Source organism: Heterodontus francisci, chromosome 19 (assembly GCF_036365525.1).
Source record: "Heterodontus francisci isolate sHetFra1 chromosome 19, sHetFra1.hap1, whole genome shotgun sequence".
Lineage (NCBI taxonomy): Eukaryota > Metazoa > Chordata > Chondrichthyes > Heterodontiformes > Heterodontidae > Heterodontus > Heterodontus francisci.
In genome coordinates this window covers 54116003-54143322 of record NC_090389.1, presented here as the reverse complement: position 1 = coordinate 54143322, position 27320 = coordinate 54116003, and the positions used below count along the sequence as shown (strand labels likewise).

The 27320-nt window shown below is 43.0% G+C and overlaps 1 protein-coding gene across 4 annotated transcripts in view; it reads right to left on the bottom strand.

Annotated features, from left to right (window-relative positions):
* The window catches only part of LOC137380065 (protein FAM107B-like), a 193008-nt gene that overhangs the window by 144697 nt on the left and 20991 nt on the right, over positions 1–27320 (bottom strand). Inside the window, exon 1 of one of the 4 annotated variants that reach the window (XM_068051639.1) lies at positions 10610–10642. The exons of 2 other annotated variants lie outside the window; for them this stretch is intronic. The gene's annotated coding sequence lies outside the window, so the exon portion shown is untranslated. Of the gene's footprint in view, positions 1–10609; positions 10643–27320 lie in introns of those variants that run through there. One more of the 4 variants, XM_068051637.1, reaches the window with a different exon arrangement.

Here is a 27320-nt window from a genome sequence, read left to right as displayed (position 1 = left end):
CTCTCCCCCCCCCCCACCCCCTGGAAGCCAGTGTGTGTCTGCCTTGATGTACTTGGCAGGCTCCCCACGTGGCAGCGGCCCTCCCAACACTAGTAAATTGTTGATGGGCTCATAAAATGGGCATAAATTGCCTGTTAATTGGATTAATTGGCTGCCTACCTCCGGTCGGTGGATGGCTGAGTTGCTGCCATTCCCGTCTTTGGGACTATCCTGTGACAGCAAGAAGATGTTGGGTTTCCCTCCTGATGCTTTCCACCACCATTTTACCAGCCCCCTCGCCTCCCAATCAGTCTTCAGAGGGCTGGTAAAATCCTGGCCCAAGTCAAGCTCACTCCTCACCTTGCCCTTACTAACCAACATTGGCTCCCTTGTATTTTCATAGATGTGTTGTTCCCTGTCACTGTAACCTTCTCCAGCCCTACAACACCAATGACCACCCCCCACCCCCAATGAATCAACTCTCCATATAAATGCAAATTGTTGTTGTTGTAACTGTTAAATAATCTTTATACAGACATTTTTTTGAATATAGAGATATTTGGGAAATTACATGCCTTAATTACGTCATTTTTACAGTCAACATTCTTAGAAGCTTTATTCTGGCTCATTAGGGAAAACTGATTAGTATTTTACTACAGAGATACTTCAATAACTCAACATTTCACTCCCCATGAAATCAGCTGAGTGCTATTAATTACAGAGGCTTTGACCCATGAAGCCAAAGACATCTCAAACTGATATCTCTGTGATATCCGTATTACATGATTGGAGGGTATGGATTTGAGAATTTCCCAAGCTAAATTGATGCTAAATCAACGCAGATCTAATTTCAACAGAAAATCCTGCCTTTGTAATCTTCTGTTGCTTATCCATGATTCCAATGATTCCATAAGGAAAATTCGAAGCAAGGTACCCAGAAATCCAATGTAGCCCACCCTAAATTGCATTGTTAGATAATACAGCCCACGTCACCATTTCACCTTTCAGATCCCGACACTGCATAATTTTATTTTCATTTACAGCTTCCAGTGCCTCCTCCCTAGAAGAATCAATTCTGCAATAAGTATCCTCTTCCAATTGCTTAACTAAACTGCAGCATCCAGAGCAAGTGCCTGAATAATTCAGCATCGTTTGATCTTTGTGGCTAAATCCCAGCCTCTCCGGTAACATTTTTTGACCTGCAGATATGATATATTTCTCTGTCCAGGATCTTCCAAACCCTCCAAGACAACTACATTACTGCCTTCAACAATTCATTTTACTGTTACCCAATGAAGTAAGGAAATATATGCAATTTATTTTATTTATCAGGTTATATACAATAGCGTGATATTACTGAGACAACTTAACCAGAATTAAATGACAAAGAATGAAATGAGAGAGTCGCAGCCTGCTTCACTGTGAAAAAACTGAAATATTGAGCTGAAAATCTAAGGCATTCACCAGAGAACTTACTTGTCGACCATGGCTGGTCCCCATCCATGTGGATTATCGGCCTGTTGTTGGTCACTGGTGCTCCACACCCTGCTTTTCAGCCGACCCAATTGTGGCCTTGGGCTGATTACTCACGATTTCCTCTCTATCTCCTGAGCCCCTCTGCCTAGCTGCTATCCTGCCCCCAACTCAGGCCCTAGTCTCACATTCACCTTCCCTCCCCAGTCCACAGCTGCCACAGCTGCAAAGATAGCTGCCAACCATTGTTATATATGATAGTGTCCCGACACCTTCAGGACTGTTCCCATCTTGTGCATCTAGCTATGAATTGTTACCCTTCCCCCAACAATCACTGAGGCTGGGTCTTACTCGCCATTGCACACTTCTGGCTTTGGTCTGCCTCTCTGCCCCTACTTCTCCCACCTCAACCCCACTAAACTTTGAAACGATCCAAAGATCCAGACCATTATACAGAATTCAGTCCAAGTCAAAAGTCTCCATCTTTGGGGACTACCAACAAACAAGTTGCTATTTAAATGCAAGTTTAATATAGTAAAATGTCCCAAGGTGCTTAAGTATTATCAGACAATATTTGCCACTGAGCCACATGAGGATATATTAGGACAGGTGACCAAAAGCTCAGTCAATGAAGTCAGTTTTAAGGAGCATCTTAAAGGAAGGAGAGAGGGATAGAGAGGCAGACAGGCAATACTAGGGAGATTCAGCACTATTGTAGTTCATTCTACATTCTGAATGTAAAGGTTTTTAGCGGCAAACAGACTATATAACCAATAGAGTCAACTTATTTCACTAATGGGCATGATCTTGACACCCACCTTCCAGGTCATATTAAAAGGGTACAGATTTCAGGAACTTTTGATTTATCTTTTCCTACATAACACCAACTGTGCTTCAAAAGTAACTCATTGGCTGTAATGTGCTTTGGAATGTCCCAAGGAAATAATATATAAACACAAATTTGTTTTCGGTCATCATTGTACACAGTAATTAGAGTACAAGACATTTTTAACTATCATATATATATGTTATTATATGTAATTTAATTGCGTGGCAAAACTCAACTTCCCTTGTTCTCCTCCTTTCCACAGCCACCCCACTCCCTTTATTGCTCTTTAACTCACTGCCCCCTCTCACCCATTTTGGTAAAAGTTGATTTTAACAGTTGCTTAATATTTTGCCAGTTATGATGCACGACCATTACACTTGTGCTAAATATTTTTCTGGTAATAGATTAATTGATTGAAGTGAAATTGAAAAAAGTAGGATAGGAACAAGGTTACGCAATTGAGTTCAACATGTCAGGAGTTACGAGGATTTTTTTTATATTAAAACTTAGGATTCTGTGTTTTTAAAAACTGAAAACGGACTATCAGTGGACATTCAGACAGCTGTAAATAGTTGAACTTTATGGATCTTTTGAAAGGAAGTTCACAGAAGCTGAACTGATAAACAAGGACTGGAATGCAAGTAATTTCAAGGAAACCAGAAGGGGGATGAACTCAGAGCTACCCTCTGTTATGACAAGAATTTATGACTGGGCATGTGACCTGTTTCAGGAAGGGTTTTTTTTCCTAGTTTGGAACTTTAAAAAGCCAGTGGATTTGGACAAAAAGCAGGCATTTGAAATTTGATTTTGACCTGCCTGGAGATCAGAAGAAGACCCAGAAACAGTATTACCTCTCTGTAAAGGAATCCTGTATCTCTTGAGAAGAAACCCTATATTTCAAATGTGGCAGATTCCTATTGCCCCCATCTTTGAAGAATCCCTGCATCAAGCTGTCGTGTTGTCTCCTGGGTTTAGGAAATCCTGAATATTGGAAGACACCTTTTACTGCTATACTGCTGTAAGACCTAAGAAGATCTGCGTTGCTGCACACCTGATGGAAGACCTTATGTGAAGCCTTCTACTGTTGAAGTTTTTTGAACGCCTATCCATCACAGACTTTTCATCAACCTTGTCTGGAAAGACTTGGAGTGGCATCCAACTATTCAACTTTGGGACACCTCACCAAACCAAAGAACTTCCTTCCAGATCATGACAGACTAAGTTTTTTATTCCTTTCATTCCTATGAAACAGCTGTAGACCAAAATTCCCATCTTCCCAGATAACTGGTTTATGGATGTATGTGCGTGTGCTTGAGGGCTATGGAAAATAAGAAGCTTTAATATCTCAAATTGTATATAGATTTACTTCATTATTGGTTAAGACTCAGGTTCATAATAAATGGTTAATTTTGTTGTTGATTAAAGAAACCTGGTTGGTGTGCTTTACTCAGCGACAAATAGAGAATCTAATTGGCTGCTTCGGTAAGTGGGAAAATTTATTGATATGCTGTGACCTGTGGAGAAGTGGGACTGAATTAACAGTGCACCCTTCCTGCCTCGGTCGTAACACAAGTCACTTGCATTTTACAGGAAAGGCCTGTAGATACTCCAGAAGTAAACCTTCCAGAATCAGCTCTGTTCCCCTCTGGTCAACTCCCTAAAGGCTCTAATACTTAAAGAACCTTTACAACACAATACAGACCACAAATTCAAGGAGCATGAGAACATGCCAGGTAATCAAATTTCCACTTTCACAAACTCAGACTGATGGAAGATTCCGTAATCTTAGCTGAATGAAACCACCTACATTTGTGTTGTTATGGTCTGTGATATATGGTCTGAGTGGAGGGAAGGGGGAAAAAGGAAAGAAGGTCTCAAAATGTTGTTTTACTTCTTTTTTGCAGCTCCTAGTAGTTTTGGATCACATGGAATTTATTTAGCTATTTCACACTTCAATTAGATAAACATTTACCTCACTATTGCTGCTTGCAAATGTGAAACAAGTCTCCAAATCCAGCTTGTAGTTACCTGTTCCTACTTAAAATAACTTACCAAATAATTACTGGTGTCTCGCATTATGTGTTATCTATTACACATTTTAATAAATCTGTCTCACTCACTTGATTTGAACAGAACTCAGTGAAAGAGGTCAGCATTATTACTGAGAAAATGTAGATGAGGTTAATAATACAGCCCATTAGTTGAATCCACAAATGCACTGGGGGTGTGTGTCCCAATACTGAAAATGGCCCTATTGATAAGTTCAATTAACATATTGTCAACATGAAAAACAACATCTAATTTCAACATCAAGGTTTGGTGCTAATAATATCTATTTGAAATAGGCAACAGCATGGCAGTTGTAGCAATTTACAAGTAATAAGGTGTTGAATGACAACCAGCAAATGATAAATTATATAAGGGGAATATCCAAGATAGTCTGGAGCACAGATCCCAACTCCTCTGCTAATTTAGTTTTTTGAGCCTATTCTTACATAACTTCAAAAGGGAATTAGATAAATGCTTGAAGGGGAAAAATTGCAGGGCTCTGGGGAAAGAGCAGGGGGTCTGGGACGAATTGACTAGCTCTTTCAATGAGCCGGCATGATGGACCAAATGGCCTCCTTCTGTGAAGTATGATTGATTCTATGATAACTGGTTCGCTATATGTGCTAACACTAGACAATTTTACACTGTTGAAAGCTTAAGAATATGCTTTGCAGGCAGAGAAATCCATTGTTACGTTTGTGTTATAAGAAGACGGAAGCCATTCGTTGATCTAATTACTCAGACCAATGCTGTAAGACTTTAAAAGCCCCATCATCCTATGCAAAATGAGTAACTTTGAGGAATGTGTGAATTGGTCAGGAGAAGGCATGCACCCATAGAAGGATGGTGGGAAATAGTATCTGCAAAAACAACCACCTCTTCCAATATACAGACAATATCTAGAAAATGAACAAGCTCTACATTAGGAAGCAGCATGTATCATCTCTTCAGCTTTTGATTTCAGAAGCTATAAAATTCATTTTAACCAGACTGAATAATCAGTTCATATTTGAGCCCAAGCGGAACGTAACATGGTTACACCCTGCCAGATTAATAGTGGAAGTGGGTATACTGCCTCTGCACAGCTGAAAATACACATTGACTTCTTTTCATAAGAAATCAATGCATCTGAATACACAACTGATCAAAATGGAGCAAATTGGATTTTGTGCAAATCCGTCCCTGACTTCAGCCAGAGGAAGAACAGCTGCTCATCAACAAGTCAATAAAGAAAATATGACAAATGAACCAGATAAACCTTAAAAGGCATAGGTTCAATGACTGATCTGCAGTAGTTGATTTCAACTAAACAGCAATGGGGGCCAGAATTTTACTCGCCCCCAGGAAGCGGGGGTGGGGGTGAGGGCAGTAAAATTGCGGGCAGTCAGGTGGCTTCCTGACATGATCCCGCTGCTGGGGCATTTTACCAGCGGCGGGGCCGGAAGCCTATCAGTTGTCCACTCTGAGTAGGTGGGCAGCCGATTAGCATAATTAAAGGCCCAATTAGGGGCCATTTTACAGGGCCACCGGCATTTTGTCGATGGTGTGGTGACACTCCTGCCACATGGGGAGACTGCCAACTAAGTGGAGGCAGAATCTCTGCAGCAGTCTGCGGAGGGGTGGGGAAGTGGGGGGGGGGGGGGGGGTGGCTAGGGTCAATGGCCCAAAGAGGGGGCCACAGGCAGTGAAGGCAGCCCCTGCGGTCCCAACAATTTTCTTGGAGGGGTTTCCCCTCTGACCCTTGGCCCCCTGAATTTTTTATTTACACACTTATCTCCCAGCTCCCAGTGATGCTTTTGAGGCTTCAGAGCTGATTGGGCTGGCAGCATCAGGAACTTGCCCACCATCCTTAATTGGTCAGTGGACCCGCAGGTGGCCATTTAGGAGGCCATCTGTGGTAAAACTGCCGAGGCTGTCCCACTACCGGCAAGTAGTACTGGACCAGCTTTTCAATCCGATGCTGGGGTCCCGACACCCGCAGTAAAATTCAGGCCAGGGATGCTGCAAACGAACAAAGCACCAAGAAAATGCCACAATTCCCACTCCTGATCATTATCCAGGAACCCTTGATGGAAGATAGTGTTTGTCTGCCTGTGAGTAGAAAAAACTGGGTCACTATCAGCCATAATGAAAAACCACTTTCTCCAGCCCCATGTACACACAATGATCACTTCGGCAAGATACTGAAAGACAACCTACACCCATGGAATTCTATCCCAATATCAGTTTTTGCCTTCGTCAGGGGAGAGGGAAGGAGTGAAAGTTGAGGAAGTTAAGAAATAGAGAATTAAACAAGTAAGAAATTAGTTGAAAGGAAGGAGCACCAAATCCATTGTGGTTGAAACTGAGCTGAGATGCAAATTTCGCAAAAACAGAATTTCAGATGCAAATCAGACTGTCCCCTTGTCAAATAGTACTTAAGCAACTCAGTTCCGCTTATAGGCATAACGTGGTATTTTGTAAGATTGTCACATCTGTATTTACAGTTGAAGTTAGCAGTTGCAAGGCAGCAACCATTTAAAAGGCAGATGATTGTTACTCAGAAAGGTCATCTCACTTTGATTTCTAAGTATTGTTCTACTCTAGAAAAGAGAAGACTGAGTGCTGGCCTGATAGTCGTCTTTAAGATTGTGAAAGGGTTTGATAGGGTAGATGTAGAGTAGATGTTTCAACTTGTGGGTTAGACCAGAACTGAGGGCCACAAACACTTAAATAAAGTCACTAATAAATTCAATAATAAATTCAACCTCTTTACCCAGAGAGTGGTTGGAATGTGGAGTAGTTGAGGCATAGCATCAATGCATTAGAGGGGAAGCATTTGGGAGAAAGGAATAGAAAGATGTGTTGATGGGAATTAGATGAAGAGGGGTGGGAGGAGGAATGTGTGGAGCATAAACACTGGCATGGACTTGTTGGGCTGAATGACCTATTTCTGTGCTGTAGATACTTTGTAATACACTTGCTATATGTTCCATGCCAGTCTAATGAATTCTCTATATATAATTTTGTAGTCTAATGTAAATCTTCAAACCCTGTGCCAATTAAATAAGTTACGCATTTGATTTACTGTTGGTATCATTGGGGTGGGTGTTCAATTTCTTGGTGATTTGGAGCTGCTATATGTGAGACTTTCCAATAGATGCTGTGAGGGATCATGATGATTTCATACTGGCAATAGTTTTGCACATGAGTTTAAAATTAAAAATGTAGTTTGATGGGTTCAAATGCAAACATCAAACTAATTTTAGAAAATCATCCCAATTTAATGTTTCAAAGACTCTCAGTAGAAGGTAGCCACTGCTTGTACCAGATTTCCAGCATCTGCAGTATTTTGCTTCATTTTTAAAACAAAATTCAGTTCCATAAAGGCAGATAACAATTAAAAAATGGTACTTTAAGTTTGCAGATGCTTTCTTTGCTAAGTGAGAGGATACATCATAATGCAATAGTACACAGTACATAGGCTACTTAGAGAAAAGGCATTACAATACACAGAGCTTCCTGTTGTTTTCAATCAATGTGATATGGCTCCAATTACCTTCTTTAAGGAGATGTAATCTGAGAAAAGATCTAGGCAACTATGCAGAAGAACCTTTTATGAAGGAAATAACAGTGCTTGGCAAGATCCTGGAATAAATAGTGCAGACACAAATATGTGAGTATGAATATCAGACCTTTACAAAAATTCAAGTGATCTTTTAGTTTTCATATTACAATTGAGAGTTCTGTGACTCCATTTACATTGTTCTATATTGTGCAATGTAGTACTAGATTTGTAACATTAAGACATTTATGTGTGAAAATATCTTAATTTAATTTTGTGCAGAATCCATGATCTTTAGAAAGCTGTTTCTAAGTTATCCAATTCACCGCCACTACATTATCTAGTATAAAATTCCATAAACATTATTCAACTAAGAACATAAAAATAAAACATAATTTTGTTACATTTGCGCAATGTTATAACTTATTGAACAGACACTTCCTGTAATATGTTATTTTTGGATCTACAGCTGTAGTCATAAAACATTAAGCATAATTACAGCATTTTATGGAACTGAGATTTTGCTTTAGTGTTTAATGGTCCCTGTGGGGAATGATCTAAATTGTACATTCGGGCATAATTAACTGCTATCTATCCAGCTTGAACTATCAAGATGACAATTATTTTTTGTTATTTCTTTCTGTGATCTAAAGCAACAGCAAGACCATCAAAGTGAGTGTATCTGGAATAGTCATTCAACCTTCAAAAGATTCTGCTTAAACATATTTTGGGAAGGGTAGGGTGGTGGTGTGGGGGGGTGGGGGGGTGCAGAGCTGGGTAGAAAGAATTAAAAAAAAATTCATCAAAGTGATAAATGTCAGTATTGTAAAATTATTTTTTTCTACTTGTATCATCTGGTGTCAATATTTGGCGGAAAAGGCTTGAGAGGCTGAATGGCCTATCACTGATCCTATGTTCTGAAAACACTTCAGAGTGTTCACGATACAGCATGGTTAGATGAGAAAACATCATCAAAAGTGACTTGATGATATTTTTTTCCTCTCTGAACCAGACATTTACCTTTCCCACACCAAGGGTTGCATCTTATTCTGAAAACTGGGGTCCTAGTGGCAGGCCGGAAGGTGGCGGGGGGGCAGACACCGCCTTTGTCAGACCCCCCAATCCACTCCATGGCAGGCAGCCAATTAAGTGCCTGCCGTCGGGGATGCCCTGCAGTACCAAGGAGATAGAAGACGGTGGGAAAGGTGAGTGGGATTAGGGTCGCCAAGGTCATTCAGGCAGCCTCTGGTGATTGGGTTTTAGGAAGTGTTGGTGAGGGTGGGGAGGTGTCTTGCCAGGGGGGCAGCGATTGCTGCCGGGGGGCACTCGAGGGGCCCTTGATTGCTCCCAAAGGAGGGAACTACTGACCCTGCAAAAAGGCTGCCAGGCTTTACCTGGCAGTGTCTCCCTGTGGCAGCGGGCCCCCCCGCCTTCCACTCAGTTGAGGTGTGGGTGGGAAGAACCCCTTAAGTGTCCATTAATTGGTCACTTAAGGGCCTCAATTGGCCTGGGGTGGGAAGGCCATCTTCCGCCTTCCCCGCCCTAGACAAAATAGCAGGAACAGCACCAGGTATACCTAAAAATGAGTTGCCAACCTGGTGAAGCTACAACACAGGACTACATGCATGTTGAACAGCAGAAGAAGCATATGATAGACAGAGCAAAGCAATCCCACAATCAATGGATGAGGTCAAAGCTCTGCAGTTCTGCCAGATCCAGTCATGAATGGTGGTGGATAATTAAAAAACTAACAGGAATAGGAAGCTCCACAAACATCCCCATCCTCAATGATGTGGGAGCCCAGCTTGTCAATGCAAAGGACAAGGCTGAAGCATTTGCAACCATCTTCAGCCAGACGTGCTGAGTGGATGATTCATCTCAGCCTCCTCCTGAGGCCCCCAACATTTCAGATGCCAGTCTTCAGACAATTCAATTCACTCCATGAGATATCGAGAAACGGCTGAAGGCACGGGATACAGGAAAGGCTATGAGCCTGACATCATCCTGGCTGTGGTACTGAAGACATATGCTCTACAACTATTCGCACCACTAGCAAAGCTGTTCTAATACAGCTATAACACAGGCATCTACCCAACAATGTGAAAAATTGCCCAGGTCTGTATTGCCCACAAAAAGCAGGAAAAGCTCAATCCAGCCAATTAGCACCCAATCATCAGCAAATCGATGGACGGTGTCTTTGACAGTGCTATCAAGTGGCACTAACTCACCAATAACCTGCTCATCGATGCTCAATTTTGGTTCCACCAGGGCCACTCAGCTCCAGACCTCATTACAGCCTTTGCTCAAACATGACCAAAAGAGCTAAATTCAAGAGGTGAGGTTAGAGTGACTGCCTCTTATGAATGCAGGGCTTTGTAGCATGATTATGTTTTAAAAAACTGTGATTTTTAATGTAGTGTAAATGGAGTCAGAGAAGTCATGTGACCTCACATCAACTCATCCTGTCTGATAAGACAGGAATCTTGGTTACTAGGACAACAAGGAACCTAGATCAAAGATCCTTTTGAAAAGCAGAGAATGCAAGGTTCTAACACCTGACGGACAATGGGTTTCACTTCCCCAGACTCTCAGATTGTAAACAAAGAATCAGTGGCTCTGAAAATGCAAATGCAAATTGCAATTGCCAACACCTGGAAACAAAGGAAGACCCGAATGGTTTGGCTGTGGCCAGACTTGTGGGCTCTGTACAGGGGAAAAAACAAATGACTACTGACCTTCTGATGCCGGGTAAATTCTACTAACTTTGCGAAATCTGCAGGCTGTAAGGAAGACTGGAAGACAGCAACCAGAAGGTGGCAGCCTCGGGGGAGAGAGAGAGAGAACACCTGCTCTCAGAACACTGATACAGTGAAAGGCTTTGAAGACTTGAAGCTGATTTGGAAGTTGAAATTTGTGGAGAAGGAAAAGACCAACAGGCTCACCAGAAATCACCATATTCACGGAAGTCCAAGTTGAAAGTTCTCTGAAGAAGTGAGCAAAAAGGACATTGACTTTGAGAAGGTCTGGGAGATTCAGCCCATTGCAACTGGGAGGTGTTTGAGACTTTTAGTTGCAAAGATTTCACTTCAAGGAGGACTGTGTAACCTGTGTAACATATAAATGTGGTATGAGGTTTTCAAGTGTTTTAATAAGTGAAGAAAATACCTCTGTAACTTGGAGTATCAACAAAGTGCAATTTAGTTAATGGGATTTTTAGTTTAGTTGTTATAAAAGCCTTAAAACATGAAATCTTGTGTAATTCTTTAAATTGGTCTGGGGAGGTCATATCTCGTGTTTTAACCTTAACGGTCTCTACTGAGGTTGTAACACTGCCCTTGATATCAAAACAACATTTGATCGAGTATGGCATCGAGGAGCCCTAGTAAAGTTGAAGTCAATGGGAATCGAGGAAAACTCTCGGCTGGTCGGAGTCGTACCTAACATAAACGAGAAGGTTGTGGTTGGTGCAGGCCGATCATCTCAACCCCAGGACATTGCTGCAGGAGTTCCTCAGGGTAATGTCCTAGGCCCAATTATCTTCAGCTGCTTCATTAATGACCTTCCCTTCATCATAAGGTCAGGAATGGGGATGTTCGCTAATGATTACACAAGTGTTCAGTATAATTCGCAACTCCTCAGACACTGAAGCAGTCTCTGTTCGCATGCAGCAAGACCCGGACAACATTCAGGCTTGGGCTGATAAGTGGCAAGTCACATTTGCGCCGCACTAGTGTCAGGCAATAACCATCTCCAATAAAAGAGAATCTAACCATCTCCCTTTGACATTCAATGGCATTACCATCGCTGAATCCCCCACCATCAGCACCCTGGGGGTCACCATTGACTAGAAACTTAACTGGACCAGCCATACAAATACTGTGGTCAGAGGATGGTAATTCTGCAGCAAATAACTCATCTCCTGACTCCCCAAAGCCTGTCCACCATCTACAAGGCACAAGCCAGGCATGTGATGGACTACTCTCCACTTGTCTGGATGAGTGCAGCTCGAACCACACTCAAGAAGCTCAACACCATCCAGGACAAAGCAGCCCACTAGATCAGCACCTTAAATGATCACTACCTCCAAGGCGCACAGTGGCAGCAGTGTGTACCAGCTACACGATGCACTGCAGCAACTTGCCAAGCCTCTTTCGATAGCACCTTCCAAATCTGTGACCTTTACCAGCTAGAAGAACAAGGGCAGCAGACGCATAGGAACACCACCACCTGCAAATTCCCCTCCAAGCCACACACCATCCTGATTTGGAACTATTTCGCCATTTGTTCACTGTTGCTGGGTCAAAAACCTGGAACTTTTAGCCTAACAGTACTCTGGGTGTATCTGCACCACATGGATTGAGTGGTTCAAGAAGGCAGCTCACCACTACCTTCTTGAGGGCAATTAGAAATGAGCAACAAATGCTGGCCTCACATCCTATGAATGAATAAAAATGGTACAAAGCATAGCACTGAGAAAAAGTACAGATAGAAAGGAAAGAATACATCACCTCTTTTAGTTTAGTTTAGAGATACAGCACTGAAACAGGCCCTTCGGCCCACCGAGTCTGTGCCGACCATCAACCACCCATTTATACTAATCCTACACTAATCCCATATCCCCACCTGTCCCTATATTTCCCTACCACCTTCCTATACTAGGGGCAATTTATAATGGCCAATTAACCTATCAACCTGCAAGTCTTTGGCATGTGGGAGGAAACCGGAGCACCTGGAGGAAACCCACGCAGACACAGGGAGAACTTGCAAACTCCACACAGGCAGTACCCAGAATTGAACCCGGGTCGCTGGAGCTGTGAGGCTGCGGTGCTAACCACTGCGCCACTGTGCCGCCCCTTTGACCTCTATGTGCTGAACTTGCAAACGCAACTGATGCAAATGAAACATTTCAATTGTTACATCATCATGCTATTCACAATCAGAACAATTTCAGAGCAGCCTCAGATATATATTGTGGTTGCTGGCAGAGGAAGATTGGAACCAGGAGAAGGGTGAGCTGCCCGGGGAGGCACTGCAGGTGCCGGCAGATTGCCCACATTATTGACATGATGCCCAAGGCCCAATTTCAGGTTGGCCTTGGCCTCCATTTTTGGTGGATGTTATGGTTACATTGCTGTCTTTGGGCACTAAATCAGGCAGCTACAAATTTCCATCACTGGGTTTTCTTCAAAAGGCTGCTGTGAGTTCCTAGGGCATGGGTTGGTCTTTGTGCTGCCCAATAGCTTGGAGTGCTTTTCCAGTAAGTATCTGAACCATACAGACCAGGCAAGTCCCAGATTTGATCCCTGGTTTTGACTTGCTAGATCTCACATTGGTTGTTGGTATTAGAATTACAATTGGTGTGAAAATAGGCCAGGATTCCAGTTCCAATCTTTATTTAATGATCCATTCTAGAGCTACAAGTGTCTGGATGTCAGTTGAGGAAAGAATCAGGGGTGACTCTGATGCTCCCCTGTGGTTAAATAGCCAGCCAATAGTTAATGGCAAGGTGCTCATGAGTAATGCCCACTGGGAAGAGATGCTGGAGGATTGCTAGTATCTATAGGATCATATGTCAGAAAGGAGTTGATGACTTCAAGAAGGAAGGGAGAAAACTGGCAAGAAAGGAAAAAAAAAATGATCTGTCAGTTCTACAAGTACATACCTATGAACATAGGAACATATGAACAATAGGAGCAGGAGTAGGCTATTCGGCCCATCGAATCTGCTTCGCCATTCTATAAGATCATGGCTGATCTGTTTGTGGACTCAACTCCACTTTCCTGCCTACCCCCACGACCCTTTGACTTCCTTGTTTATCAAGAACCTATCTACCTCTGCCTTAAAAACATTCAATGACCCTGCCTCCACTACTCTCCAGGAAGAGAGTTCCACAGACACATGACCCTCTGAGAGAAAGAAATTCTCCTCATCTCTGTCTTAAATGGGAGACCCCTTATTTTTAAACTGTGCCCCCTAGTTTTAGTCTCTCCCACAAGGGGAAACATCCTTTCCACATCCACCTTATCAAGTCCCCTCAGAATCTTATATGTTTCAATAAGATCACCTCTCATCCTTCTAAACTCCAATGAATACAGACCAAATCTGTCCAACCTTTCCTCATAAGATAACCCTCTCATTCCAGGAATCAGTCGAGTGAACCTTCTCTGAACTGCTTCCAAAGCAATTATATCCTTTCTTAAGTAAGGAGACCAAAATTGTACACAATACTCTAGATGTGGTCTCACCAATGCCCTGTACAACTGTAGCAAAATATCTCTACTTTTATATTCCATTCTCCTTGCAATAAACGACAACATTGCATTTGCTTTCTTAATCATTTGCTGTACCTGCATACTAACTTTTTGTGTTTCGTGTTCTTGGACACCCAGATCCATCTGTATCTTAGAGTTCTGCATTTTCTCTCCATCATAAAGTCAGAAATGGGGATGTTTGCTGATGATTGCACAAAGCTCAGCACCATTTGTGACTCCTCAGATACTGAAGCAGCCCATGTCCAGATGCAGCAAGACCTGGAAATCATCCAGGCTTGGGCTGATAAGTGGCAAGTAACATTCGCACCACACAGGTGCCAGGCAATGACCATCTCAAACAAGAAAGAACCTAACCATCTCTCCTTGATGTCCAATGGCATTTCCATCACTATTAACATCCTGGGGGTTACCATTGACCAGAAGCTGAACTGGACCAGCTACAGAAATGCTGTGGCTACAAGAGCAGGTCAGAGGCTGGAAATTCTGTGGTGAGTAACTCACCTGCTGACTCTCCAATGCCTATCCATCATCTACAAGGCACAAGTCAGGAGTGTGATGGAATACTCTTCACTTGCCTGGATGAATGCAGCTCCAACAAGCTCGACACCATCCATGACAAAGCAGCCTTCTTGATTGGCACCCCATTCACTGCCTTCAACATTCACAAACATTCACCACTGACGCACAGTGACAGCAGTGTGTACCATCTACAAGATGCACTGCAGCAACTCACTAAGGTTCCTTCGACAGCACCTTCAAAACCCATGACCTCTGCCACCTAGAAGGACAAGGGCAGCAGATGCATGAGAACATCACCACCTGCTACTTCCCCTCCAAGCCACACACATTCCTGACTTGGAACTACATCACCATTCCTTCACTGTCACTGGATCAAAATCCTGGAATTCCCTTCCTAACAGCACTGTTAGTGTACCTACACCACAAGGACTGCAGTAGTTCAAGAAGGCAACTCACCACCACCTTCTCAAGGGCAAGCAGAGATGGGCAATGGCCTAGCCAGCGACACCAACATCCTATGAACGAGTTTAAAAAAATGTTGCTTTTCTATTCTCTTGCCAAAGTGGACAAGTTCACAATTTCCCACGTTATACTCCATCTGTCAAATCTTTGCCCACTCACAAACTATTTATATCCTTTTGCAGACTCTTTATGTCCTCTTCACAACTTACTCCCCTTCCTACCTTTGTGTCATCAGCAAATTTAGCAACCATACATTCTGTCCCTTTATCCAAATCATTGATATAAATTGTAAATAGTTGAGGCTCCAGCATTGATCCATGTGGCACTCCACTAGGTACAGCTTGCCAACCTGAAAATGACCCATTTATGCCTACTCTCTGTTTCCTGTCAGCTAACCAATCCTCTATCCTTGCTAATATGTTACCCCCTATACCATGGGCTCTTATTTTGTTTCATCACCTTTGATGTGGTACCTTGTTAAATGCCTTCTGGAAATCCAAGTACACCACATCCACAGATTCCCTTTTACCGAAGTTGCGTGTTACTTCCTCAACAAACTTTAATAAATTAATAAATTAGTCAAACTGGAGAAAACCAGTGGTACAATCTTTTATGCCTACTGAAGACACTTACCTAAAAATAGTTAAAGCCAGTGCTGGCTGTTAGTCTGTTAGCACAGTAAATAAATTGTCATCCTAGTGCAAGCTAGAATCTTCTTTGATATAATTCAAACTAATGTTGTGTGACAGGATAGAATTGGATTACTGTGAAAAAAAAACAATTTGTGCACTTTATTAGTCAATTGAAGTCAGTGGGAAATTCAAATGCTTTATTAAAATTGCTGGCAAAAAGTTTATGCTGACTGTTTCTGGCAGCAACCAAAAGGGTTTTTAGTAGCTACATTGTCCTTAAGTAATAAACAAGTTAAGTTTTCTATTTAAGTTGTTTATCTCAATTGTGGCAAAGCCTTCATTTAAGACAAAATCATAGTGCAGGTTTGCATTTGAAAAGGCAATTAGAATTATAATCACATCAGCACGAACAGCTAATAAATTCATGGAAAAGTGGACACGGCAATTAACAAGGAGTTGGCTTCACAATCAGGCCTGTACTGAACTGTTTGGACAAATTCAGATTCCAAACTGGAAATTGAAGATCTAGATTTTGCTGACTCAAACCTATCTAGAGTTGCATCTTGAAGTCCAATCCTAAATGCAATATTTAATGATGATCACAAATAACAAATTAGTTCAATATGCCTAAAGCTTTACCAAATCCTGATTACACAGATTGATCTTTTTCTTGAGAATCTAATAGTAGTATTAGATTCCTTGTTCATTTGATATGCAGCATATTACCTCAAACAGAAAAGATAATGCTCTGAATTGCGTGGTAGCATGCTAGTGCAGGAATGCTTCTTTCGTTCACACACAATTCCTCTCTGTTAGTAACAAAGCTACAAATCTATTTATTTTAAATAGCCAGTCAAGTTTTGGGATTTTTGATTTTTTTTAACACTGCGAAGATTTAGGAATGATACGTGTAATGGTTGTGTTTTAAAACAAAGTAAGTTTTCATAGGTTTAAAAAGCCAATTGCAGGCTCCAGCTTTGAGACAGAGGAATCTTTGATGCATTAATGAACCAAGTATCCAGATTGTTGTCTGCAATCACTGGGGAGTTTCCCATTTCCAATAGTCTAACAAAGTCATCACATTTATTATGGCGGGTTTAACTCTAGTTGCATAAGCACAGCATGAGGTGTAATCTGACACTATACCCTTGTAAGAGGAGGGTAGTTAGTTTGTTCGACAGGGCTGCTGGCAAATTGCTGAATGGGGAACAAGACAGAATTCCTGCTACTGTGAATATAGAAATCTGGACAATCATACTTCAAGTTACAGTGCTGGGGTCCCAATCTAGAAACTAAAATGTATGGCATCAGTTTTGCAGTCAGCCTATAAGGAGAAGGTGGTGCAAGGCTTATAATTTTTCGAGGGAATATGTGGGATTGAGTGAAAGAATTGGAATTTGCTGCCATCTTGACCCTGGGGGTCAAAATCAGTATGAACTTCCACAGTGTCACATCTGTTCTCACACAGAGAGATGCTGAGGCACATTCCCAGAATTCCCACATTCCCACATTCCCTTAGCTCCATGGTTGATGCTCTTGCTGTCCTCTCTCAGGATGACAGCATACCTGCTCCTAACCACCTACTCTGCTAGTGCCCTTGTCAGTACCACATAGCTAGGCCAGACAGCCCCAGTCCATGCGGAGAGGTTGCTGTTTGTAGTCCAGCCCTCAAGACGCAGAGCTGCTTGATGTCGCCCACCACTGTCACCTAAAGTGTCCTCAGTGGAAGTTCAGCAGCCTTCCACCTCCCAAGCTATAGCCTCTGGGGATACACTTTATAGGAGCACTCACATGGGTAACTGAGCATAGAAGACACAAAATAAGTGTTTTCACAAGGGTTATGCATTATTCAACCAGTATTATTCTACCAAGATGTTGAAGTAAAGGTTTTTGTTCTGTATTTGATGTTGATGTTAATATTTGTGAAGAAGTGAAGCCAGTACTCATGAAACTGGACTGAGATAAGGCAATCAGAGAGTGGTTGTGACAACAGTAGGTAATAGAGTTACGGCACTGTTGGAATAGGAGGAAGAATAGAGAGAGTACGCACTAAATGTTAATATTTCAAAAGAAGTAGAGGCGCTCCTCTAAGTCTTGCAAAATTATTAATTTCTGTACACATCACTTAAGGAGCCTTTTAGTTAGTTGCATTTCATGCACTGAAAACTCTAACACTACTTTACTTTAGTAGGATTATCCCTAATTATACAGCAGCTTCCCCAATTTTATGGGTACATTTTTTTATTGAAAGTTTGTACAAAACTGTTATGTAAAAAGAACATTAAATATAACAAAAAAGCATGTCTATGCCAACACTGTCATTTGTATACCACTGGACAGGCACATGACCATCTGGAAGTAGCTTTCTCTTTCACACCAGGTTATAATAATTCAGACAGTTGCTTTACCACTAGATCACATTACCCACTGCCATTTCTCTTCCAGTAATGTCCACCTTGAAGAAGTTCTGTTATTTTCTCCAATGGAATTTGTGTTTGGCTCTTTTACCTTTCAGTTATCCCAGTAAGCCACCTCCCTATTAGGCTTACATGTTTTCTTTAAAAAAACAAAGTGCTAAGAGGAATGAATATTTGGAAATAAACTTAACACGATTCAAGTCAAGACATTATGCATATAATAATATGTATCCAGTTCTGAAGAAGGGTCACTGACCTGAAACGTTAACTCTGCTTGTCTCTCCACAGATGCTGCCAGACCTGCTGAGTATTTCCAGCATTTCTTGTTTTTATTTCAGATTTCCAGCATCCGCTGTATTTTGCTTTATTTTATATCAGATGCATATGGTTAGTTTTAGTAAAGATTTGAACATGGACACAGGTGACAAAACATTAAATCGGTAGAAGTATTAACACAGCAGCCCCCGAGGTAAGGCTTAGACTAATATGACAAAATATTGAATATTCCTAGACTTCAAATCTGGAAGTCTGAGGAAGCTACCTTTGCTTTAGATATTCCCTGAAATGGCTCCAGCCCATTTTTCAGATTTGGATAATATTGTATACATACTAACAGACACAATTTGCCATCATGTTCATATTTTGATGATTTGTGCTGGAAATTGGAAGAATGTCTTCAGAGGAAGCCTTTAATTGTACATTTCACTCTGTCTCAGAACACAGACCAGAAAAATGTTAGTAAAGCTGAAAATGCCAGTGTGGTAATGGAGGAGCCAACTGCAGAGTAATTCTTGTGTAGGCCCCATTTTCGCAGAAGGTCCACTTCAACCTCTGGGCTAAATGGTTGCTGTGACTGGTTCAAACATCTAGGGCTGGATTTTATGGAGGTAGCAGAGATCCTGTCGCCTGGGGCCGAAAATGGGAGCTGAACTCGCCTTGATGGTCAGCAGGACCTGGGGTAGTATCTTGTTGGCGGCAGCCAATTAAGCGGCTGCCGCCGGGGCTGTAGTCCCTATTAAGGATGGCAGCCTGCTCCCAAGAGCTGCCAGTCAATCAGAGGGCCGGTGGCACAACAGCGCCAACGATAGTAGTGGCCACTGCTGGGTCTGCACCTGCAGGAAGAGAGTGCAATGATGGACGTGCGCCCTCAAAGGTAGGTAAAGGGGTCTGGGGGTGCTGGGGCTAGTCAGGCAGGCCCTGCCCTGGGGGGCAGGGGGTGTGTTGCTGACGGCAGGCAGCGCCATTGCTTTGATGGCGGTCATTGCCGCTGGGGAGCCCCTCGGTGGGCAAAAGAGTACCTGAAAAGTAGGACAGTCCCACCTTTGAGCCTGCCGGGGGCTGCAGGGTTCACCTGGCAGTCTCTTCACGCAGCGGAGGGTACCCCCCCAAGCACTGATAAAATGCCAGCGGAGGTGGGAAAAGGCCCTTAATTGGCTATATAAGTGGCTCAGTTGGGCTCTGGGCAGGCAGGCAATCTGCCACCTTTCCCCCTGCTGGCAAGATGGCATGGCAGCGGGAAGACAATGAGCACGCCACCTGCTGCCTTCCCATGCCATCTTGCCAACCTTCCTGCCTTCCTTTCCACCCCCTAAGGGCCTGTAAAATCCAGCTCCTATTTTCTAAAGTTGGAGGAGATATTGCTGGTACAAGGATCTTATATATATGACTTTATAACTTCATGAAATTGAGTGTCAGCTTGCCGAAATGATAGCACTTGCGCCTCCAAATCAAAAGTTTATGGCTTCAAGCCCACTATAGGATTTCAGCACAGAATCTAAGCTGACACTTCAGTGTAGTACTGAAGAAAGATCTGCATTATCAAATGAGATTATAAACCAAGGCCCCCGCCTGTCTTTTCAAGTGGATGTAAAAGATTCCATGGCATTAGTAAAGTAGATGAGTTCTCTCTGTGGCCTGACCAATAATTATGCCTCAACCAACACCAATAAAATAGATTCTCTTATAACTCATATTGTTGTTTGTGGAACCTTGATGAGTGCAAATTGGCTCCTGCTTTTACGCATATAGCAACAGTGACTACACTTCAAAAAGTAATTTATTAGCTGCAAAGTGCTTTGGAACACCCCAAGAACATGAACGGCACTGTACAAGTATTTTTGTTATTTATCCTAAATATGGTCTCTTAAACAATTACTGAAAGTTCTTCATTCAAACTTTCTGAAGCTTCCAATTGGAAACTCATGTCAATTGAAATGATTGGCAGGAAGAGTGGCAGCCATCCGAAGTATCTGTGTGGTAGAGTAGGTAAACTGATTCACTAAGTGCCTGCACTGGTAAAAATTATGTCCTATAAATGTATATTTCCCCTCTCCTCAAAAAACCAACCCTCGGCCCCATCACCCTTGCAAACTATTGTTCCATCTCCAACCTCCCTTTCCTCTCCAAGGTCCTTGAACGTGTTGTTGCCTCCCAAAGCTGTTCCCATCTTTCCCAGAACTCCATGTCTGAATCCCTCCAATCAGGTTTCCGACTGTGCCACAGTACCGAAACAGCTCTTATCAAAATCACAAATGACATCCTATGTGACTGTGACAAACGAAAACTTTCCATGACCTGCGCAACCTGTCTGCAGCCTTTGATATGGTTGACCACACCATCCTCCTCCAACACCTCTCCACTGTTGTCCAGCTGGGAGGGACTGCTCTCACCTGTTTCCATTCTTATCTAATTGTAGCCAGAGAATCACTTGCAATGGCTTCCCTTCCTGTTTCTGCAGTTACCTCTGGTGTTCCCCAAGGATCTATCCTGGGCCCCCTCCTATTTCTCATCTACATGTTGCCCTTCAGCAACATCATCTGAAAGCATGACGTTAGTTTTCACATATATGCTGATGATGCTCAGCTCTACCTCACCACCACTTCTCTTAACTCCTCCACTGTTGCTAAATTATCTGACAGCTTAGCTGAAATCCAGTACTGGATGAGCAGAAATTTCCTCCAATTAATTATTGGGAAGACTGAAGCCATTGTTTTTGGTCCCCGCTGCAAACTCCGTTCCTGAGCTACTGAATCCATTTCTCTCCCTGGAAACAGTCTGAAATTAACCAATCTGTTGGCAACCTTGGTGTCAATTTGACCCGAGATGACCTTCTGACGTCATATTTGCACCATCACTAAGACTGCCTATTTCCACTTCCATAACATCGCCCGACTTTACCCCTGTCTCAGCTCATCTGCTGCTGAAACCCTCATTCATGCCTTCGTTACCTCCAGACTTGATTATTACAATGTACTCCTGGATGGTCTCCCACATTCTACTCTCCATAAACTTGAGATCATCCAAAATTCTGCTACCCGTGTCTTAACTCACACCAAGTCCCATTCCCCTATCACTTCTGTGCTCGCTGACCTACATTAGCTCCCAGTGAAGCAACGTCTCGATTTAAAAAATTCTTGTCCTTTCTTTCAAATCTTTTCATGGTCTCGCCCTTCTCTATCTCTGGAATCTCCTCCCGACCCAAAATCCTTCAAGATATCTGTGCTCCTCTAATTCTGGCCTCTTGGGCATCCCGGATTTTAATCGGTCCACCATCGGTGGCTGCGCCTTCAGTTGCCTAGGCCCCAAGCTTTGGAATTCACTCCCTACATCTCTCTGCCTCTCCACCGCGCTTTCCTTCTTTAAGACACTCCTTAAAACCTACCTCTTTGACCAAGCTTTTGGTCATCTGACCTAATATTTTCTTTTGTGTCTAGGTGCCATACTTTGTTTTATAATGCTCTTGTGAAGTGCCTTGGGACGTTTTATTATGTTAAAGGTGCTATATAAATGTGAATTATTATTGTTGTTGTTGGTATCAATAGAAAATCATAAACTGGGGTGTAACTTTATCAGCTATTACAAAATCCAGGTCCAAGTCATTATTGGCACTTCAAAGTCAATGGGAATCGGGGGAAAACTCTCCACTGGTTGGAGTCATACCTAGCACAAAGGAAGATTGTTGTGGTTGTTGGAGGCCAATCATCTCAGCCCCAGGACAACACTGTAGGAGTTCCTCAGGGTAATGTCCTAGACCTAATCACCTTCAGCTGCTTCATCAATGACTTTCCCTCCATTCTAAGGTCAGAAATGGGGATGTTTGCTGATGATTTCACTGTGTTCAGTACAATTCCAGATTCCTCAGATACTGAAGCAGTCCATGTCCACATGCAGCGAGACCTGGACAACATTCAGGCTTGGGCTGATAATTGCCAAATAACAAACATGCCAGACAAGTGTCAGGCAAGGACCATTTCCAACAAGAGACATTCTAACCATCTCCCCTTGATGTTCAATGGCATTCCCATCGCTGAATCCCCCACTATTAACATCCTGGGGATTACCATTGACCAGGAACTTAACTGGACCAGCAATATAATTACTGTAGCTACAACAGCAGGCCAGAGGCTGGGAATTCTGCAGCGAGTAACTCACCTCCTGACTCCCCAAAGCCTGTCCACCATCTACAGGGCACAAGTCAGGCGTGTGATGGAATACTCTCCAGTTGCCTGAATGAGTGCAACTCCAACAACACTGAAGAAGCTCAACACCATCCAGGCTAAAGAAGCCGGCTTGATCGACACCCCCTCCACCAACTTAAACAGTCACCCCCTCCACCACTGGCCCACAGTGGAAGCAGTGAGTACCATCTACAGGATTCACTGCAGTAATGCATCAAGCCTCCTTCGACAGCACCTTACAAACCCATGGCCTCGACCACCTGGAAGGACAAGGGCAGCAGATGTATAAGAACACCACCACCTGCAAGTTCCCCTCCAAGCGACACACCATCTGACTTGGAACTATATCACCATTCCTTCACTGTTGCTGGGCCAAAATCCTGGAATTTCCTTCCTAACAACATCTGGGCTGCAGTGGTTCAAAAAGGCGGCTCACCACCACCTTCTCAAGGGCAATTAGTGATGGACAACAAATGCTGGCCTTGTCAGCGATGCCCACATCCCATGAAAGAAATTTAAAAAAATGCACAGATGAGTGTTTCCGCTATCTGAGTAGCAATAGTAAATTGAATATATTGCAGTAGTTCATGGAAAAGACTTCCATTAGGTACAAACTTTGTTACTGCCTGTTACAAGTGTTAGAATCATAGAATCATAGCAAGTTTATGGCACAGAAAGAGGCCACTTGGCCCATCGTGTCTAAGCCAGCCGAAAAACGTTCCACCCATTCTAATCTCACCTTCCAGCATTTGGTCCTGCAGATGACGGCACTTGAAGTGCATATCCAAACTTCTTTTGAATGATTTGAGGGTTTCTGCCTCAACTACCCTTTCAGGCAGTGAGTTCCAGATCTCCACCACCCTCTGGGTGAAAAAACCTTTCCTCAACTTCCCTCTAATCCTTCCACCAATCACTTTAAATCTATGCCCCCTAGTCACTGACCTTTCTGCGAAGGTAAATAGGCTCTTCACATCCACTCTATCTAGGGCCCTCACAATTTTGTACATCTCAATCAAATCTCCCCTCAGCCTTCTCTGTCCCAAGGAGAACAACCCCAGCCTATCTAATCTTTCCCCACAGCTGCATTTTCCAGTCCTGGCAACATCTTCGTAAATCGCCTCTGTACCCTCTCTAGTGCAATTACATCCTTTCTGTAATGAGGTGACCAGAACGGCCACAGTCCTCAAGTTGTGGCCTAACCAATGATTAAAACAGTTCCAGCATAACCTCCCTGCTCTTATATTCTATACTTCAGCTAATAAAGGAAAGGATTCCATATGCCTTCTTAACCATCTTATTGACCTGTCCTGCTACCTTCAGGGATCTGTGGACATTTACTCCAAGGTCCCTCACTTCCTCTACGCCTCTCAGTATTATCCCATTAATCTTGTGTTCCTTTGTCTTGTCTGACCTCCCCAAATGCATTACCTAAATATGTTAAAAAACTGCCTTAGCTCAAGAAAAAAGTGATCAAAGAACAAAGAACAGTACAACACTGGAACAGACCATTCGGCCCTCCAAGCTTACGCCGATCATGATGCCTGTCTAAACTAAAACCTTCTGCACTTCCAGGGTCCATATCCCTCTATTCCCTCCTATTCATGTATTTGTCAAGATGCCTATTAAACGTCGCTATCGTACCTGCTTCCACCACCTCCCCCGGCAGCAGGTTCCAGGCACTCACCACCCTCTGTGTAAAAAACTTGCCTCGCACATCCCCTCTAAACTTTGCCCCTCGCACCTTAAACCTATGTCTCCTAGTAACTGACTCTTCCACCCTGGGAAAAAGCTTTTGACTATCCACTCTGTCCATGCCACTCAAATTTGTAAACCTCTATCATGTCGCCCCTCCACCTCTGTCGTTCCAGTGAAAACAATCCGAGTTTACCCAGCCTCTCCTCATAGCTAATACCCTCCAGACCAGGCAACATCCTGGTAAACCTCCTCTGTACCCTCTCCAAAGCCTCACATCCTTCTGGTAGTGTGGCGACTAGAATTGCACGCAGTATTCCAAGTGTGGCCTAAGGTTCTGTACAGCTGCAGCATGACTTGCCAATTTTTATACTCTATGCCCTGACCGATGAAGGCAAGCATGCCGTATGCCTTCTTGACTACTTTATCCACCTGCGTTGTTACTTTCAGTGATCTGTGGACCTGTACGCCCAGATCTCTCTGCCGTATCAATACTCCTAAGGGTTCTGCCATTTACTGTATACTTCCCACCTGTATTAGACCTTCCAAAATGCATTACCTCACATTTGTCCGAATTAAACTCCATCTGCCATTTCTCCGCCCAAGTCTCCAACGATCTAAATCCTGCTGTATCCTCTAACAATCCTCATCACTATCCGCAACTCCACCAACCTTTGTGTCGTCCGCAAACTTACTAATCAGACCAGCTACATTTTCCTCCAAATCATTTATATATACTACAAACAGCAAAGGTCCCAGCACTGATCCCTGCGGAACACCACTAGTCACATCCCTCTATTCAGAAAAGCACCCTTCCACTGCTACCCTCTGTCTTCTATGACCGAGCCAGTTCTGTATCCATCTTGCCAGCTCACCTCTGAGCCCGTGTGACTTCACCTTTTGTACCAGTCTGCCGTGAGGGACCTTGTCAAAGGCTTTACTGAAGTCCATGTAGACAACATCCACTGCCCTTCCTTCATCAATCACCTTCATCACTTCCTCAAAAAACTCGATCAAGTTAGTGAGACGACCTCCCCTTCACAAAATCATGCTGCCGCTCGCTAATAAGTCCATTTGTTTCCAAATGGGAGTAAATTCTCTCCCAAAGAATCCTCTCCAATAATTTCCCTACCACTGACGTAAGGCTTACCAGCCTGTATTTTCCTGGATTATCCTTGCTACCCTTCTTAAACAAAGGAACAACATTGGCTATTCTCCAGTCCTCTGGGACATTACCTGTAGCCAATGAGGATACAAAGATTTCTGTCAAGGCCCCAGCAATTTCCTCCCTTGCCTCCCTCAGTATGGGTCGATCCCATCAGACCCTGGGGACTTATCTACCTTAATGTTTTTCAAGATGCCCAACACCTCCCCCTTTTTGATATCGACATGACCCAGACTATCTACACTCCCTTCCCTAGACTCATCATCCACCAAGTCCTTCTCTTTGGTGAATACTGATGCAAAGTACTCATTTAGTACCTTGCCCATTTCCTCTGGCTGCACACTTAGATTCCCTTCTCTGTCCTTGAGTGGGCCAACCCTTTCCCTGGTTACCCTCTTGCTCTTTATATACGTATAAAAAGCCTTGGGATTCTCCTTAATCCTGTTTGCCAATGACTTTTCATGACCCCTGTTAGCCCTCCTGACTCCTTGCTTAATTTCCTTCCTACTTTCTTTATATTCCTCAAGGGCTTTGCCTGTTCCCAGCCTTCTAGCCCTTACGAATGCTTCTTTTTGCTTTTTGACTCGGCTCACAATATCCCTCGTTATCCAAGGTTCCCGAAACTTGCCAAACTTATCCTTCATCCTCACAGGAACATGCCGGTCCTGGATTCCAATCAACTGACGTTTGAAAGACTCCCACATGTCAGATGTTGATTTACCCTCAAACAGCCGCCCCCAATTTAAATTCTTCAGTTCCTGCCTAGTATTGTGATAATTCGCCTTCCCCCAATTTAGCACCTTCACCTGAGGACTACTCTTATCCTTATCCACAAGTACCTTAAAACTTACGGAATTATGGTCACTGTTCCTGAAATGCTCCCCTACTGAAACTTTGACCACCTGGCTGGGCTAATTCCCCAATACCAGGTCCAGTATGGCCCCTTCCCTCGTTGGACTATCTACATATTGTTTCAAGAAGCCCTCCTGGATGCTCCTTACAAATTCTGCCCCATCCAAGCCCCTAACACTAAGTGAGTTCAAGTCAATATAGGGGAAGTTAAAATCACCCACGACAACAACCCTGTTACGTTTACATCTTTCCAAAATCTGTCTACATATCTGCTCCTCTATCTCCTGCTGGCTGTTGGGAGGCCTGTAGTAAACCCCCAACATTGTGACTACACCCTTCCTATTCCTCCCGATTTCCTGTCCGTATTAAGATAGCCAATAGTGAGTTATAAAGCTGAACTCTAAATGTCAAGTTTATGAACATTAGTTAAACATTAGATTATTGTTGAACTCACACATGTTTAGCATTTTAACATTTTTATAATTTTCCCCCTTTTCCACCACCTTTTCTCTGTTGTGTTATTCAGCTTGTCTGGCATCACATACTGCAGCTGCTTAATGGTATTTCAGATGGTTTTATTTCCTTTTTGCACCTTTTTGCGTCAGTGATAGCTTTCAGCATGCAGTGATGTCAGTGATGTCACTGATGCAGAATGTTCGCAAAAACAGACCAATGCTTTACAATATTGACAAGTGAGACAATTCTGGAGCAACAGAGGAAATATGTCGGCATCTATAGAGAGAAATGACAAGTTAATGTTTTGGGTGTAATCCTTCATCAGAACAGAAATACAAAGGATCACATCTGAAACTTGAATCTGTCTCCTAACTCAGATGGACCTGCTGTATGTGTCCAGCTTGTGTGTTCATTTCAGATTCCTGGCTTTTGCAGTTTTTTTTCAAATTGAAGGGTATTAATGAGCTTTTTCTTGTGTGGCAATTCACCAGGACGCAGTGTATTCAGACAATACTGTGGAAC